Source organism: Salvelinus alpinus, chromosome 1 (assembly GCF_045679555.1).
Source record: "Salvelinus alpinus chromosome 1, SLU_Salpinus.1, whole genome shotgun sequence".
In the NCBI taxonomy this organism is placed as follows: Eukaryota; Metazoa; Chordata; class Actinopteri; order Salmoniformes; family Salmonidae; genus Salvelinus; species Salvelinus alpinus.
In genome coordinates, this window is record NC_092086.1 from 7500650 (window position 1) to 7521470 (window position 20821).

Genomic DNA, 20821 nt, shown 5'->3' on the forward strand with positions numbered 1-20821 from the left:
GGACACACACACACACACTGGACACACACACACACACTCACACTGGACACACACACACACTCACACTGGACACACACACACACACACACACACTGGACACACACACACACTCACACTGGACACACTCACACTGGACACACACACACTGGACACACACACACACACACTGGACACACACACACTCACACTGGACACACACACACACACACTCACACTGGACACACACACAGACACACTGGACACACACATACACACACACACACACACACTGGACACACACACACACACACACACTGGACACACACACACACACACACACTGGACACACACACACACACACTGGACACACACACACACACACACACTGGACACACACACTCACACTGGACACACACTCACACTGGACACACACACACACTGGACACACACACACACTGGACACACACACACACACACACTGGACACACACACACACACACTCACACTGGACACACACACACACTCACACTGGACACACACACACACACTCACACTGGACACACACACACACACTCACACTGGACACACACACACACACACTCACACTGGACACACACACACACACACACACACTCACACTGGACACACACACTCACACACACTCACACACACTGGACACACACACACACACACTGGACACACACTCACACTGGACACACACACACACACACTGGACACACATACACAATGGACACACACACACACTGGACACACACACATACACACACACACTGGACACACACACACACTCACGCTGGACACACACACACACTCACACTGGACACACACACAGACACACACACTGGACACACACACACACACACACTGGACACACACACACACACACTGGACACACACACACACACACACACACACACACACACTCACACTGGACACACACACACACACACACACACTGGACACACACTCACACTGGACACACACACACTGGACACACACACACACTGGACACACACACAGACACACTGGACAGATACACACACACACACACACACACACACACACACACATACACACTGGACACACACACACACACTCACACTGGACACACACACACACACTCACTGGACACACACACACTGGACACACACACACACACACTGGAAACACACACACACACACTGGATACACACACTGGACACACACTGGACACACACACACACACACACACACACTCACACTGGACACACACACAAACACACTGGACAGATACACACACACACACACACTGGACACACACTCACACTGGACACACACACACACACTCACACTGGACAGATACACACACACTGGACAAACACACACTGGACACACACACACACACTGGACACACACACACTGGACACACACACACACACACACACTGGACAAACACACACTGGACACACACACACACACACACACACACACACACTGGACACACACACACACACACACACACTGGACACACACACACACACACACACACACACACACACACACACACACACACACACACACTGGACACACACACACACACACACACTGGACACACACACACACACTCACACTGGACACACACACACACACACTCACACTGGACACACACACACACACACACTCACACTGGACACACACACTCACACACACTCACACACACACACACACACACACACACACACACTGGACAGACACATACTGGACACACACACACTCACACTGGACACACACACACACTCACACTGGACACACACACCACACACACTCACACTGGACACACACACACTGGACACACACACACACACTGGACACACACACACACTCACACTGGACACACACAAACACTCACACTGGACACACTCACACTGGACACACACACACTGGACACACACACACACACACTGGACACACACACACTCACACTGGACACACACACACACACACTCACACTGGACACACACACAGACACACTGGACACACATACACAATGGACACACACACACACTGGACACACACACACACACACACACTGGACACACACACACACACACACACTGGACACACACACACACACACTGGACACACACACACACACACACACACTGGACACACACACTCACACTGGACACACAGACACACTGGACACACACACACACTGGACACACACACACACTGGACACACACACACACACACACTGGACACACACACACACACTCACACTGGACACACACACACACTCACGCTGGACACACACACACACACACTGGACACACATACACAATGGACACACACACACACTGGACACACACACACACACACACTGGACACACACACACACTCACGCTGGACACACACACACACTCACACTGGACACACACACAGACACACACACTGGACACACACACACACACACACTGGACACACACACACACACACACACACACACACACACACACACACACACACACACACACACACACTGGACACACACACACACACACACACACTGGACACACACACTCACACTGGACACACAGACACACTGGACACACACACACACTGGACACACACACACACTGGACACACACACAGACACACTGGACAGATACACACACACACACACACACACACACACACACATACACACTGGACACACACACACACACTCACACACACACACACACACACACTGGACACACACACACTTGACACACACACACACACACTGGAAACACACACACACACACTGGATACACACACTGGACACACACTGGACACACACACACACTGGACACACACACACACTCACACTGGACACACACACACACACACAGATACACACACACACACACACTGGACACACACTCACACTGGACACACACACACACACACACTGGACACACACACACACACACACACTGGACACACACACACACTGGACACACACACACACACACTGGACACACACACACACACACACACTGGACAAACACACACACACACACACACACTGGACACACACACACACACACTGGACACACACACACACACACACACACACTGGACACACACACACACACTGGAAACACACACACACACACACACTGGACACACACACACTCACACTGGACACACACACACACACACTCACACTGGACACACACACACACACTCACACTGGACACACACACACACACACTCACACTGGACACACACACACACTCACACTGGACACACACACACACACACACACACACACACACTCACACACACTGGACACACACACACACACACTGGACACACACTCACACTGGACACACACACACACACACACACACACACTGGATACACACACACACACACACTCATGCTGGACACACACACACTCACACTGGACACACACACACACACTCACACTGGACACACACACACACTCATGCTGGACAGACACACACACACACTGGACACACACACTGGACACACACTCACACTGGACACACACACACACACACACAAACACTCACACTGGACAGACACACACTCACACTGGACACACACACACACACACTGGACACAGACACACACACTGGAAACACACACACACACACTGGCCACACACACACACTGGACACACACACACACACACTGGACACACACACGCACACACTGAACACACACTGGACACACACACACTGGACACACACACAGACACACTGGACAGACACACACACACTGGACACACACACACACACACACACACACACACACACTGGACACACACACACACACACACACTCACTGGACACACACACAGACACACTGGACACACACACACACAGTGGACACACTGGACACACACACACATGCGTGTCTTCCTATAATTGTGACAATAACACCGTTAAAATACCAATGTGATAATTTGTTGTCTTTTATGTTGAATAACAAATTGTATAATTATATATGGACATACGCTCCATAGTTGTACAAGTATACAAGGATATATTGTACTTTTCATAATAAAACATAGTTGAAACAAGAAAAGCATGTTAATTGTGAAAACAGTTTGGTTATTGATGTTACGTTTCCTCTGTCAGGTTGACGTTAACCTGCGACTGGTTGAAACATGAAACAAACATGAAATGAAATACAAAACAATTAAATATGTGAAATTGAATTAAACAAATTGTACAGAGTGTTGTGATGCAGCGTTACTATAGCAACAGAGTTCTCGCTCTGCTGTTCTCTCTTTTCTCTGCTCTCTATTGCTCTCTCTTCTCTCTGCTCTATCTCTCTCTCTCTGCTCTCTCCCTCCCTGCTCTCTCTCGCTCTCTGCTCTCTCTTCTCTCTCAGCCTGCTCTCTCTGCTCTGCTGTTCTCTCTTTTCTCTGCTTTCTTTCTGCTCTCTATTGCTCTCTCAGCACTCTCTCTGCTCTCTCTCTCTCTGCCCTCTCTGTTCTCTCTCTCTGCTCTCTCTACTCTCCCTCTGCCTTCTGCTCTCTCTCTGCTTTTTCTATCTGCTCTCTGTCTCTCCCTCTGCTCTCTCTCTCTCTGTTCTCTGCTCTCTCTCTGCTCTCTCTCTCTCTGCTCTCACTTTTCTCTATGCTCTGCTCTATGCTCTGTTCTCTCTGCTGTCTCTCTCTGCTCTCTCTGTCCTCTCTGCTCTTTCTCTCTGCTCTCTCTTCTCTCTGCTCTCTCTCCCTCTGCTCTTTCTGCTCTGTTCTCTCTGCTCTCTCTCTTTTCTCTGCCCTCTCTCTTCTCTCTGCTCTCTCTTTGCTTTCTCAGCCTGCTCTCTCTCCCTCTGCTCTCTCAGCCTGCTCTCAGCCTGCTCTCTCTGCTCTCTCTCTCTTTGCTTTCTCAGCCTGCTCTCTCTCTGCTCTCTCTCTCTCTCTGCTTTCTCAGCCTGCTCTCTGCTCTCTCTCTGGTCTCTGCTCTCTCTCTCACTCTGCCCTCTCCCCTCTCTCTCTCTCTCTGCTCTCTCTGTGCTCAGCTTGCTCAGCTCTTTCTGCCTTCTGCTCTCTCTGCTATCTCAGTCTCTGCTCTCGCTTTTCTCTATGCTCTGCTTTCTCTCTGTCTGCTCTCGCTCTCTCTGCTCTCTCTTCTCTCTCAGCACTCTGTTCTCTCTCTGCTCTCTCTCTCTCTCTGCTCTCTCTCTGCCCTCTCTTTTCTCTCTCTCTGCTCTCTCTTCTCTCTGTTCTCTGCTCTCTCTCCCTCTGCTTTTTCTGCTCTGTTCTCGCTGCCCTCTCTCTTCTCTCTCTTTGCTTTCTCAGCCTGCTCTCTCTCTCTGCTCTCTCTCTCTGCTCTCTCAGCCTGCTCTCTCTCTCTGCTCTCTCCCTCTCTGCTCTCTCAGCCTGCTCTCTCTCTCTCTGCTCTCTCTCTCCCTCTGCTCTTCTGCTCTCTCTTTTCTCTGCTCTCTCTGCTCTCACTCTATGCTCGCTCACTCTCTCTTTGCTTTCTCAGCCTGCTCTCTCTCTCTGTTCTCTGCTCTCCCTCTGCTCTCTCTGCCCTCTTCTCTCTCTTTGCTTTCTCAGCCTGCTCTCTCTCTCTGAGCCTGCTCTCTCTCTCTGCTCTCTCCCTCTCTGCTCTCTCAGCCTGCTCTCTATCTCTCTGCTCTCTCTCTCCCTCTGCTCTTCTGCTCTCTCTTTTCTCTGCTCTCTCTGGTCTCACTCTATGCTCGCTCACTCTCTCTTTGCTTTCTCAGCCTGCTCTCTCTCTCTGTTCTCTGCTCTCCCTCTGCTCTCTCTGCCCTCTTCTCTCTCTGCTCTCTCTCTCTGCTCTCTCTCTGCCTTCTCTGCTCTCTCTCTCTGCTCTCTCACTCTCTTTGCTTTCTCAGCCTGCTCTCTCTCTGGTCTCTGCTCTCTCTCTCCCTCTGCTCTCTCTCTCACTCTGCCCTCTCTCTTTGCTCTCTCAGCCTACTCTCTGCTCTCTCTCTCTATGCTCTCTCTGTGCTCTGCTCGCTCAGCTCTCTCTGCTCTCAGCGCTCTCCCTCTGCTCTCACCCTGCTCTCTCTCCCTCTCTTCTCTCTCTCTCTGCTCTCTCTCTGTTCTCTGATCTATCTCTCCCTCTGCTCTCTCTGCTCTCTGCTTTCTCTCTCTCTGCTCTCTCACGCTCTCTTTGCTCTCTGCTCGCGCTCTCTGCTCTCTCTGCCCTCGCTCTTCTCTCTGCTCTCTCCCTCTCTCGCTCTGCTCTCTCTCTGTTCTCTGATCTCTCTCCCTTTGCTCTCTCTTCTCTGCCCTCTCTGCTCTCTCACTCTCTCTTTGCTTTCTCAGCCTGCTTTCTGCTCGCTCTCTCTCTCTGCTCTCTCAGCCTGCTCTCTGGTCGCTCTCTCTACTCTCTCTGCCCTCGCTCTTCTCTCTGCTCTCTCCCTCTCTCGCTCTGCTCTCTCAGCCTGCTCTCTGCTCGCTCTCTCTCTGCTATCTCTCTCCCTCTGCTCTCTCTCTCTGCTCTTTTTCTGCTCTCTTCTCTGTTCTCTGCTCTCTGCCCCCTCTGCTCTCTCTCTCTGCTCTCTCTCTCTGCTCTTTTTCTGCTCTCTTCTCTGTTCTCTGCTCTCTGCCCTCTCTTCTCTCTCTCTCTCTCAGCCTGCTTTCTGCTCTCTCTCTGCTCTCTCTCTCTGCTCTCTCTCTGCTCTCTCTGCTCTCTCTGTTCTCTCTCCCTCTCTGCTCTCTCGCTCTCCCTCTGCTCTCTCTCTCTCCCTCTGCTCTATCTGCTCTCTCTTCTCTCTGCCCTCTCTCTTCTCTCTCTCTCCCTGCTCTCTCTCTCCCTCTGCTCTCTCTCTCTTCTCTCTGTTCTCTGCTCTCTCTCTCTGTTCTCTGCTCTGCTGCGCTCTCTGATCTCTCTCTTTCTGTTGTCTGCTCTCTACCCTCTCTCTCTCTGATCTCTCACTCTCTGCTCTCTCAGCCTGCTCTCCGGTCTCTCCCTCTCTCTCTAATGCTCTCTGCTCTCTCCTCTCTAATGCTCTCTGCTCCTGCTCTCTCTCTGCTCTCACCCTCTCTGCTTTCTCTCTTTTCTCTGCTCTCTCTGCTTTCTCTTTTCCCTGCTCTCTGCTCTCTCTCTCTCTGCTCTCTCTCTGCTCTCTCAGCCTGCTCTCTCTCTCTCTGCTCTCTCTCTGCTCTCTCTCTCTGCTCTCTCTCTCTCTGTGGTCTTCTCTCTCTCTCTCTCTGCATCTCTCGCTTTTTATCTTAACAGGGGTGCAGTTTGGACAATCACCACTTGATGTCAGTGTTAAACCAGAAGTGATGAAAACAACATCACTGCAGAGAGAGAGTCTAATATACTGATATACAGTGCATTCAGAAAGTATTCAGACCCCTTGACTTTTTCCACATTTTGTCACGTTACAGCCTTATTCTAAAATGGATTACATTGTTTTTTTCCCTCATCAATCTACACACAATAACCCAGAATTACAAAGCAAAAACTGTATTTTATGTGTGCACATTTTTATTTAAAAAAAAATTAGATATCACATTTACATAAGTATTCAGACCCTTTACTCAGTACTTTGTTGAAGCACCTTTGGCAGCGATTACAGCCTTAAGTCTTCTTGGGTTTGACGCTACTAGCTTGGCACACCTGTATTTGGGGAGTTTCTCCCATTCTTCTCTGCAGATCCTCTCAAGCTCTGTCAGGTTGGATGGGGAGCTTTGCTGCACTGCTTTTTTCAGGTCTCTCCAGAGATGTTCGATCTGGTTCAAGTCCGGGCTTAGGATCATTGTCCTGTTGTCCAGTCTGTGTATACTAAACTGGGAGGGTAGAGAGTCAAAACAGAGGATCTGGAGCCCTGAGGGGGAGAGAGAGAGAGAGGGATGGTAGAGAGTCAGAACAGAGGGAGAGAGGGAGGGGGGAGAGTCAGAACAGAGGGAAAGAGAGAGGGAGGGTAGAGAGTCAGAACAGAGGGAAAGAGAGAGAGAGAAGGAGGGTAGAGAGTCAGAACAGAGGGAAAGAGAGAGAGAGAAGGAGGGTAGAGAGTCAGAACAGAGGGAAAGAGAGAGGGAGGGTAGAGAGTCAGAACATAGGGAGAGAGGGAGGGGGGAGAGTCAGAACAGAGGGAAAGAGAGAGGGAGGGTAGAGAGTCAGAACAGAGGGAAAGAGAGAGAGAGGGAGGGTAGAGAGTCAGAACAGAGGTAAGAGAGAGGGAGGGTAGAGAGTCAGAACAGAGGGAAAGAGAGAGAGAGAAGGAGGGTAGAGAGTCAGAACAGAGGGAAAGAGAGAGGGAGGGTAGAGAGTCAGAACAGAGGGAAAGAGAGAGAGATGGAGGGTAGAGAGTCAGAACAGAGGGAAAGAGAGAGAGAGGGAGGGTAGAGAGTCAGAACAGAGGGAAAGAGAGAGATATGGAGGGGAGAGAGTCAGAACAGAGGGAAAGAGAGAGAGGGAGGGTAGAGAGTCAGAACAGAGGGAAAGAGAGAGAGGGAGGGTAGAGAGTCAGAACAGAGGGAAAGAGAGAGGGAGGGTAGAGTCAGAACAGAGGGAAAGAGAGAGAGAGAAGGAGGGTAGAGAGTCAGAACAGAGGGAAAGAGAGAGGGGAGGGTAGAGAGTCAGAACAGAGGGAGAGAGAGAGGGAGGGTAGAGAGTCAGAACAGAGGGAAAGAGAGAGAGAGAAGGAGGGTAGAGAGTCAGAACAGAGGGAAAGAGAGAGGGAGGGTAGAGAGTCAGAACAGAGGGAAAGAGAGAGAGATGGAGGGTAGAGAGTCAGAACAGAGGGAAAGAGAGAGAGAGGGAGGGTAGAGAGTCAGAACAGAGGGAAAGAGAGAGATAGGGAGGGGAGAGAGTCAGAACAGAGGGAAAGAGAGAGAGGGAGGGTAGAGAGTCAGAACAGAGGGAAAGAGAGAGAGGGAGGGTAGAGAGTCAGAACAGAGGGAAAGAGAGAGAGAGGGGGGAGAGAGTCAGAACAGAGGGAAAGAGAGAGATGGAGGGTAGAGAGTCAGAACAGAGGGAAAGAGAGAGAGAGGGAGGGTAGAGAGTCCGAACAGAGAGAGAAAGAGGGAGGGTAGAGAGTCAGAACAGAGGGAAAGAGAGAGAGAGGGAGGGTAGAGAGTCAGAACAGAGGGAAAGAGAGAGAGGGAGGGTAGAGAGTCAGAACAGAGGGAAAGAGAGAGAGATGGAGGGTAGAGGGTCAGAACAGAGGGAAAGAGAGAGAGAGGGAGGGTAGAGAGTCAGAACAGAGGTAAGAGAGAGGGAGGGTAGAGATTCAGAACAGAGGGAAAGAGAGAGATGGAGGGTAGAGGGTCAGAACAGAGGGGAAGAGAGAGAGAGGGAGGGAGAGAGTCAGAACAGAGGGAAAGAGAGAGAGATGGAGGGTAGAGGGTCAGAACAGAGGGGAAGAGAGAGAGGGAGGGGAGAGAGTCCGAACAGAGGGAAAGAGAGAGAGGGAGGGGAGAGAGTCAGAACAGAGGGAAAAAGTGAGAGAGAGGGAGGGTAGAGAGTCAGATCAGAGGGAAAGAGTGAGAGAGGGAGGGGAGAGAGTCAGAACAGAGGGAGGGATGGTAGAAAGTCTAAATTGCTTCAAGGTCAGAAAAAGAAAAAAAAGACTAAAGTTGGTCATGATGTTTCTCTAAAACACAGAACACTAAAGTTGGTCATGATGTTTCTCTAAAACAGTAAAGACTAAAGTTGGTCATGATGTTTCTCTAAAACACAGAAGACTAAAGTTGGTCATGATGTTTCTCTAAAACACAGAACACTAAAGTTGGTCATGATGTTTCTCTAAAACAATAAAGACTAAAGTTGGTCATGATGTTTCTCTTAAACACAGAACACTAAAGTTGGTCATGATGTTTCTCTGAAACACAGAACACTAAAGTTGGTCATGATGTTTCTCTGAAACACAGAACACTAAAGTTGTTCATGATGTTTCTCTAAAACAGTAAAGACTAAAGTTGTTCATGATGTTTCTCTAAAACAGTAAAGACTAAAGTTGGTCATGATGTTTCACTAAAACACAGAACACTAAAGTTGGTCATGATGTTTCTCTAAAACACAGAACACTAAAGTTGGTCATGATGTTTCTCTAAAACAGTAAAGACTAAAGTTGTTCATGATGTTTCTCTAAAACAGTAAAGACTAAAGTTGGTCATGATGTTTCACTAAAACACAGAACACTAAAGTTGGTCATGATGTTTCTCTGAAACACAGAACACTAAAGTTGGTCATGATGTTTCTCTAAAACACAGAACACTAAAGTTGGTCATGATGTTTCTCTAAAACAGTAAAGACTAAAGTTGGTCATGATGTTTCTCTAAAACACAGAACACTAAAGTTGTTCATGATGTTTCTCTAAAACAGTAAAGACTAAAGTTGGTCATGATGTTTCTCTAAAACACAGAACACTAAAGTTGTTCATGATGTTTCTCTAAAACAGTAAAGACTAAAGTTGGTCATGATGTTTCTCTAAAACACAGAACACTAAAGTTGTTCATGATGTTTCTCTAAAACAGTAAAGACTAAAGTTGGTCATGATGTTTCTCTAAAACACAGAACACTAAAGTTGGTCATGATGTTTCTCTAAAACAGTAAACACTAAAGTTGGTCATGATGTTTCTCTGAAACAGTAAAGACTAAAGTTGGTCATGATGTTTCTCTGAAACACAGAAGACTAAAGTTGGTCATGATGTTTCTCTAAAACAGTAAAGACTAAAGTTGGTCATGATGTTTCTCTAAAACAGTAAAGACTAAAGTTGGTCATGATGTTTCTCTAAAACAGTAAAGACTAAAGTTGGTCATGATGTTTCTCTAAAACACAGAACACTAAAGTTGTTCATGATGTTTCTCTAAAACAGTAAAGACTAAAGTTGGTCATGATGTTTCTCTAAAACAGTAAAGACTAAAGTTGGTCATGATGTTTCTCTGAAACACAGAACACTAAAGTTGGTCATGATGTTTCTCTGAAACAGTAAATACTAAAGTTGGTCATGATGTTTCTCTGAAACACAGAACACTAAAGTTGGTCATGATGTTTCTCTGAAACAGTAAACACTAAAGTTGGTCATGATGTTTCTCTAAAACACAGAAGACTAAAGTTGGTCATGATGTTTCTCTAAAACACAGAACACTAAAGTTGGTCATGATGTTTCTCTGAAACAGTAAATACTAAAGTTGGTCATGATGTTTCTCTGAAACACAGAACACTAAAGTTGGTCATGATGTTTCTCTGAAACAGTAAATACTAAAGTTGGTCATGATGTTTCTCTGAAACACAGAACACTAAAGTTGGTCATGATGTTTCTCTGAAACACAGAACACTAAAGTTGGTCATGATGTTTCTCTGAAACACAGAACACTAAAGTTGGTCATGATGTTTCTCTAAAACAGTAAAGACTAAAGTTGGTCATGATGTTTCTCTAAAACAGTAAAGACTAAAGTTGGTCATGATGTTTCTCTGAAACACAGAACACTAAAGTTGGTCATGATGTTTCTCTGAAACACAGAACACTAAAGTTGGTCATGATGTTTCTCTAAAACAGTAAAGACTAAAGTTGGTCATGATGTTTCTCTAAAACACAGAACACTAAAGTTGGTCATGATGTTTCTCTAAAACAGTAAAGACTAAAGTTGGTCATGATGTTTCTCTAAAACAGTAAATACTAAAGTTGGTCATGATGTTTCTCTGAAACACAGAACACTAAAGTTGGTCATGATGTTTCTCTAAAACAGTAAATACTAAAGTTGGTCATGATGTTTCTCTGAAACACAGAACACTAAAGTTGGTCATGATGTTTCTCTGAAACACAGAACACTAAAGTTGGTCATGATGTTTCTCTGAAACACAGAAGACTAAAGTTGGTCATGATGTTTCTCTGAAACAGTAAAGACTAAAGTTGGTCATGATGTTTCTCTAAAACAGTAAAGACTAAAGTTGGTCATGATGTTTCTCTGAAACAGTAAAGACTAAAGTTGGTCATGATGTTTCTCTGAAACACAGAACACTAAAGTTGGTCATGATGTTTCTCTAAAACAGTAAAGACTAAAGTTGGTCATGATGTTTCTCTAAAACACAGAACACTAAAGTTGGTCATGATGTTTCTCTAAAACACAGAACACTAAAGTTGGTCATGATGTTTCTCTAAAACACAGAACACTAAAGTTGGTCATGATGTTTCTCTAAAACAGTAAAGACTAAAGTTGGTCATGATGTTTCTCTAAAACAGTAAACACTAAAGTTGGTCATGATGTTTCTCTAAAACACAGAACACTAAAGTTGGTCATGATGTTTCTCTAAAACACAGAACACTAAAGTTGGTCATGTTTCTCTAAAACACAGAACACTAAAGTTGGTCATGATGTTTCTCTAAAACAGTAAAGACTAAAGTTGGTCATGATGTTTCTCTAAAACAGTAAACACTAAAGTTGGTCATGATGTTTCTCTGAAACACAGAACACTAAAGTTGGTCATGATGTTTCTCTAAAACAGTAAAGACTAAAGTTGGTCATGATGTTTCTCTAAAACACAGAACACTAAAGTTGGTCATGATGTTTCTCTAAAACAGTAAAGACTAAAGTTGGTCATGATGTTTCTCTGAAACAGTAAAGACTAAAGTTGGTCATGATGTTTCTCTAAAACACAGAACACTAAAGTTGGTCATGTTTCTCTGAAACAGTAAAGACTAAAGTTGGTCATGATGTTTCTCTAAAACACAGAACACTAAAGTTGGTCATGATGTTTCTCTAAAACAGTAAAGACTAAAGTTGGTCATGATGTTTCTCTAAAACACAGAACACTAAAGTTGGTCATGATGTTTCTCTAAAACAGTAAAGACTAAAGTTGGTCATGATGTTTCTCTAAAACAGTAAAGACTAAAGTTGGTCATGATGTTTCTCTAAAACAGTAAAGACTAAAGTTGGTCATGATGTTTCTCTAAAACACAGAACACTAAAGTTGGTCATGATGTTTCTCTAAAACACAGAACACTAAAGTTGGTCATAAGCAGAGGTCTAGCAGAGCCAACGTGCAGTTGTATATTTCAACAAGCTGTTCCTGTGTCACATACCGAATAGCCGATACCATGAATGTCCTTTACAAGAAAAGACTCAGCTACATAGATGCTGCCAAGATGAAGATGTTGGACCATATTGCAGATGTTCTCTTTGCACAAAGGATGCTAAACAATGGAGAGTTGGACAGTATCCAGTCTATAGGAGGTACTCATGACAAGGCCCGGGCCCTGATTGACACTGCCAGAAGTAAGGGAGGTATTACTAGTAATAGCTTGATGGCAACATGGGAAAATTACCCTGGATCATCCTCAGTAGGTAATGGTAATGTTATGTCACCTAAGGAAATTACCCTGGATCATCCTCAGTAGGTAATGGTAATGTTATGTCACCTAAGGAAATAGTCTCCATTTTTTGGGACAATATAACCCGTGATGATATTGAGAAGATGAAGTTTGTTATGAGCGAGATCGAGATCACGCATCAACACCACATCAGTGGACCTGCAGTATGTGACAGATAGAACCGGGTTAGCAGATGTTATGGCATTACGGAGCTGCAGCACGGGCAGGGTTGAACACCCTGCTCAAGAAAATCGCTCGCAATGACCTGGTGAAGCGAGTCAAAGACAGTGACTGTACTCACACCTCAAGTCAGCTACAACCTGTGGCCTTCGCTACACGCGGCAAGGTTATCAATAAACATCAAGGTGACAGAGAAGGTGTTGAATATACTTTGCGACCTTGACAGAGGACAGTTGAAAAGATTCATATGGACATTGAAACTACCAAGCAGCACGGCGGAGCTTATCAGAAACACCAACTGACCTGCAAAAAGTGCTGAAGGAACATGTTCAACATGACCGGTTACCTGGATACCATTTACAAAACACTGAGGGAAATGAACCAAAACAGCCTGGCAGACCAGTTGAAAACGTACATAGCCGGCCTCAGTCCCTAGGATATGTAGTCAATGATAAACTGTGTTTACTACACTGAACAGTATCAGGTCTATAAATGTCCCTAGGATATGTAGTCAATGATGAACTGTGTTTACTACACTGAACAGTATTAGGTCTATAAATGTCCCTAGGATATGTAGTCAATGATGAACTGTGTTTACTACACTGAACAGTGTTAGGTCTATAAATGTCCCTAGGATATGTAGTCAATGATGAACTGTGTTTACTACACTGAACAGTATTAGGTCTATAAATGTCCCTAGGATATGTAGTCAATGATGAACTGTGTTTACTACACTGAACAGTATTAGGTCTATAAATGTCCCTAGGATATGTAGTCAATGATGAACTGTGTTTACTACACTGAACAGTGTTAGGTCTATAAATGTCCCTAGGATATGTAGTCAATGATGAACTGTGTTTACTACACTGAACAGTGTTAGGTCTATAAATGTCCCTAGGATATGTAGTCAATGATGAACTGTGTTTACTACACTGAACAGTGTTAGGTCTATAAATGTCCCTAGGATATGTAGTCAATGATGAACTGTGTTTACTACACTGAACAGTGTTAGGTCTATAAATGTCCCTAGGATATGTAGTCAATGATGAACTGTGTTTACTACACTGAACAGTATTAGGTCTATAAATGTCCCTAGGATATGTAGTCAATGATGAACTGTGTTTACTACACTGAACAGTGTTAGGTCTATAAATGTCCCTAGGATATGTAGTCAATGATGAACTGTGTTTACTACACTGAACAGTATTAGGTCTATAAATGTCCCTAGGATATGTAGTCAATGATAAACTGTGTTTACTACACTGAACAGTATTAGGTCTATAAATGTCCCTAGGATATGTAGTCAATGATGAACTGTGTTTACTACACTGAACAGTATTAGGTCTATAAATGTCCCTAGGATATGTAGTCAATGATGAACTGTGTTTACTACACTGAACAGTATTAGTTCTATAAATGTCCCTAGGATATGTAGTCAATGATGAACTGTGTTTACTACACTGAACAGTATCAGGTCTATAAATGTCCCTAGGATATGTAGTCAATGATGAACTGTGTTTACTACACTGAACAGTGTTAGGTCTATAAATGTCCCTAGGATATGTAGTCAATGATGAACTGTGTTTACTACACTGAACAGTGTTAGGTCTATAAATGTCCCTAGGATATGTAGTCAATGATGAACTGTGTTTACTACACTGAACAGTGTTAGGTCTATAAATGTCCCTAGGATATGTAGTCAATGATGAACTGTGTTTACTACACTGAACAGTGTTAGGTCTATAAATGTCCCTAGGATATGTAGTCAATGATGAACTGTGTTTACTACACTGAACAGTATTAGGTCTATAAATGTCCCTAGGATATGTAGTCAATGATAAACTGTGTTTACTACACTGAACAGTATTAGGTCTATAAATGTCCCTAGGATATGTAGTCAATGATGAACTGTGTTTACTACACTGAACAGTATTAGGTCTATAAATGTCCCTAGGATATGTAGTCAATGATGAACTGTGTTTACTACACTGAACAGTATTAGGTCTATAAATGTCCCTAGGATATGTAGTCAATGATGAACTGTGTTTACTACACTGAACAGTATTAGGTCTATAAATGTCCCTAGGATATGTAGTCAATGATAAACTGTGTTTACTACACTGAACAGTATTAGGTCTATAAATGTCCCTAGGATATGTAGTCAATGATGAACTGTGTTTACTACACTGAACAGTATCAGGTCTATAAATGTCCCTAGGATATGTAGTCAATGATGAACTGTGTTTACTACACTGAACAGTATTAGGTCTATAAATGTCCCTAGGATATGGAGTCAATGATGAACTGTGTTTACTACACTGAACAGTATTAGTTCTATAAATGTCCCTAGGATATGTAGTCAATGATGAACTGTGTTTACTACACTGAACAGTATTAGGTCTATAAATGTCCCTAGGATATGTAGTCAATGATGAACTGTGTTTACTACACTGAACAGTATTAGGTCTATAAATGTCCCTAGGATATGTAGTCAATGATAAACTGTGTTTACTACACTGAACAGTATCAGGTCTATAAATGTCCCTAGGATATGTAGTCAATGATGAACTGTGTTTACTACACTGAACAGTATTAGGTCTATAAATGTCCCTAGGATATGTAGTCAATGATGAACTGTGTTTACTACACTGAACAGTATTAGGTCTATAAATGTCCCTAGGATATGTAGTCAATGATAAACTGTGTTTACTACACTGAACAGTGTTAGGTCTATAAATGTGCCTAGGATATGTAGTCAATGATGAACTGTGTTTACTACACTGAACAGTATTAGGTCTATAAATGTCCCTAGGATATGTAGTCAATGATGAACTGTGTTTACTACACTGAACAGTATTAGGTCTATAAATGTCCCTAGGATATGTAGTCAATGATGAACTGTGTTTACTACACTGAACAGTATTAGGTCTATAAATGTCCCTAGGATATGTAGTCAATGATGAACTGTTTTTACTACACTGAACAGTATTAGGTCTATAAATGTCCCTAGGATATGTAGTCAATGATGAACTGTGTTTACTACACTGAACAGTATTAGGTCTATAAATGTCCCTAGGATATGTAGTCAATGATGAACTGTGTTTACTACACTGAACAGTATTAGGTCTATAAATGTCCCTAGGATATGTAGTCAATGATGAACTGTGTTTACTACACTGAACAGTGTTAGGTCTATAAATGTCCCTAGGATATGTAGTCAATGATGAACTGTGTTTACTACACTGAACAGTATTAGGTCTATAAATGTCCCTAGGATATGTAGTCAATGATGAACTGTGTTTACTACACTGAACAGTGTTAGGTCTATAAATGTCCCTAGGATATGTAGTCAATGATGAACTGTGTTTACTACACTGAACAGTGTTAGGTCTATAAATGTCCCTAGGATATGTAGTCAATGATGAACTGTGTTTACTACACTGAACAGTGTTAGGTCTATAAATGTCCCTAGGATATGTAGTCAATGATGAACTGTGTTTACTACACTGAACAGTGTTAGGTCTATAAATGTCCCTAGGATATGTAGTCAATGATGAACTGTGTTTACTACACTGAACAGTGTTAGGTCTATAAATGTCCCTAGGATATGTAGTCAATGATGAACTGTGTTTACTACACTGAACAGTATTAGGTCTATAAATGTCCCTAGGATATGTAGTCAATGATGAACTGTGTTTACTACACTGAACAGTATTAGGTCTATAAATGTCCCTAGGATATGTAGTCAATGATTAACTGTGTTTACTACACTGAACAGTATTAGGTCTATAAATGTCCCTAGGATATGTAGTCAATGATTAACTGTGTTTACTACACTGAACAGTATTAGGTCTATAAATGTCCCTAGGATATGTAGTCAATGATGAACTGTGTTTACTACACTGAACAGTGTTAGGTCTATAAATGTCCCTAGGATATGTAGTCAATGATGAACTGTGTTTACTACACTGAACAGTATTAGGTCTATAAATGTCCCTAGGATATGTAGTCAATGATTAACTGTGTTTACTACACTGAACAGTATTAGGTCTATAAATGTCCCTAGGATATGTAGTCAATGATGAACTGTGTTTACTACACTGAACAGTATTAGGTCTATAAATGTCCCTAGGATATGTAGTCAATGATGAACTGTGTTTACTACACTGAACAGTATTAGGTCTATAAATGTCCCTAGGATATGTAGTCAATGATGAACTGTGTTTACTACACTGAACAGTATTAGGTCTATAAATGTCCCTAGGATATGTAGTCAATGATTAACTGTGTTTACTACACTGAACAGTATTAGGTCTATAAATGTCCCTAGGATATGTAGTCAATGATAAACTGTGTTTACTACACTGAACAGTATCAGGTCTATAAATGTCCCTAGGATATGTAGTCAATGATAAACTGTGTTTACTACACTGAACAGTATTAGGTCTATAAATGTCCCTAGGATATGTAGTCAATGATAAACTGTGTTTACTACACTGAACAGTATTAGGTCTATAAATGTCCCTAGGATATGTAGTCAATGATGAACTGTGTTTACTACACTGAACAGTATTAGGTCTATAAATGTCCCTAGGATATGTAGTCAATGATGAACTGTGTTTACTACACTGAACAGTATTAGGTCTATAAATGTCCCTAGGATATGTAGTCAATGATAAACTGTGTTTACTACACTGAACAGTATTAGGTCTATAAATGTCCCTAGGATATGTAGTCAATGATGAACTGTGTTTACTACACTGAACAGTATTAGGTCTATAAATGTGCCTAGGATATGTAGCCAATGATAAACTGTGTTTACTACACTGAACAGTGTTAGTTCTATAAATGTGCCATTGCAAAATGTCTCTATTGAGCTATAGCTTGGTGATATGTACCACTGCTTTGTTTTGTGATAAACTGGTCAATAAACCCCAGTGACAACAATGTATACTGTGCATGTCTCTACACACACACACACACACACACACACACACACACACACACACACACACACACACACACACACACACACACACACACACACACACACACACACACACACACACACACACACACACACACTGGACACACACACACACACACACACACACACACACACACACACTGGACACACACACACACACACACACACACACACACACACACACACACTGGACACACACACACACTGGGCACACACACACTGGACACACACACTCACACACACACACACACACACACTGGACACACACTGCACACACACACACACACACACACACACACACACACACACACACACACACACACACACACACACACACACACACACACACACTGGACACACACACACACACACACTGGACACACACACACTGGACACACACTGAACACACACACAGACACACTGGACACACACACTTGACACACACACACACTGGACTACACACACACACACACACACACACACACACACACACACACACACACACACACACACACACACACTGAACACACACACACACTGAACACACACACACACACACACACACACACACACACACACACACACACACACACACACACACACACACACACACACACACACACACACACACACACACACTGGACACACACACACACTGGGGACACACACACACACTGGACACACACACACACACACACTGGACACTCACACACACACTGGACACACACACTCACACACACACACACACTGGACACACACACAGTGGACACACACACACACACACACACACACACACACACACACACCGGACAAACTCACAAACACACACTGGACACACACTCACACACACACACACACACTGGACACACACTGAACACACACACACACACACACACACACACACACACACACACACACACACACACACACACACACACACACACACACACACTGGACACTGGACACACACACACGCTGAACACACACACACTGAACACACACACACACACACACACACACTGGACACACACACACACACACACTGCACACACACACACACACTGGACACACACACACACACACACACACACACACACACACTGGACACACACACACACACACACACTGGACACACACACACACACACACACACACTGGACACTCACACACACATTGGACACACACACACTGGACACACACACACACACACACTCACACTGGACACACACTCACACACACTGGACACACACTGCACACACACACACACACTGGACACACACACACACACACTGGACACACACACACTGGACACACACTGAACACACACACAGACACTGGACACACACACAGACACACTTGACACACACACACACTGGACTAATACACACACACACTGGACAAACACACACACACACACACACACACACACTGGACAGACACACACACTGTACACACACACACACTTGACACACACACACACACACTCACACTGGACAAACACACACACCCACACACACACACTAGACAAACACACACTGGACACACACACACTTGACACACACACACTGGACTAATACACACACACACACACTTGACACACACACACACACACACTCACACTGGACAAACACACACACCCACACACACACACTAGACAAACACACACTGGACACACACACACACTGGACTAATACACACACACACTGGACAAACACACACACACACACTGTACACACACACACACTTGACACACACACTCACACTGGACAAACACACACACCCACACACACACACTAGACAAACACACACTGGACACACACACACTTGACACACACACACACTGGACTAATACACACACACACACACACTGGACAAACACACACTGAACACACACACACACACACACACACACACACACACACACACTGGACAGACACACACACTGTACACACACACACACTTGACACACACACACACACTCACACTGGACAAACACACACACACACTAGACAAACACACACTGGACACACACACACACATTCGACACACACACACTGGACACACACACTGGAGAAACACACACACACACACATGCGTGTCTTCCTATAATTGTGACAATAACACTGTTAAAATACCAATGTGATAATTTGTTGTCTTTTATGTTGAATAACAAATTGTATAATTATATATGGACATACACTCCATAGTTGTACAAGTAAACAAGGATATATTGTACTTTTCATAATAAAACATACTTGAAACAAGAAAAGCCTGTTAATTGTGAAAACAGTTTGGTTATTGATGTTACGTTTCCTCTGTCAGGTTGACGTTAACCTGCGACTGGTTG

At 43.9% G+C, this 20821-nt stretch overlaps 1 protein-coding gene across 1 annotated transcript in view; it reads right to left on the bottom strand.

Moving 5' to 3' along the window:
- The window catches only part of LOC139568283 (NLR family CARD domain-containing protein 3-like), a 164683-nt gene that overhangs the window by 53914 nt on the left and 89948 nt on the right, over positions 1–20821 (bottom strand). The window lies entirely within an intron of this gene.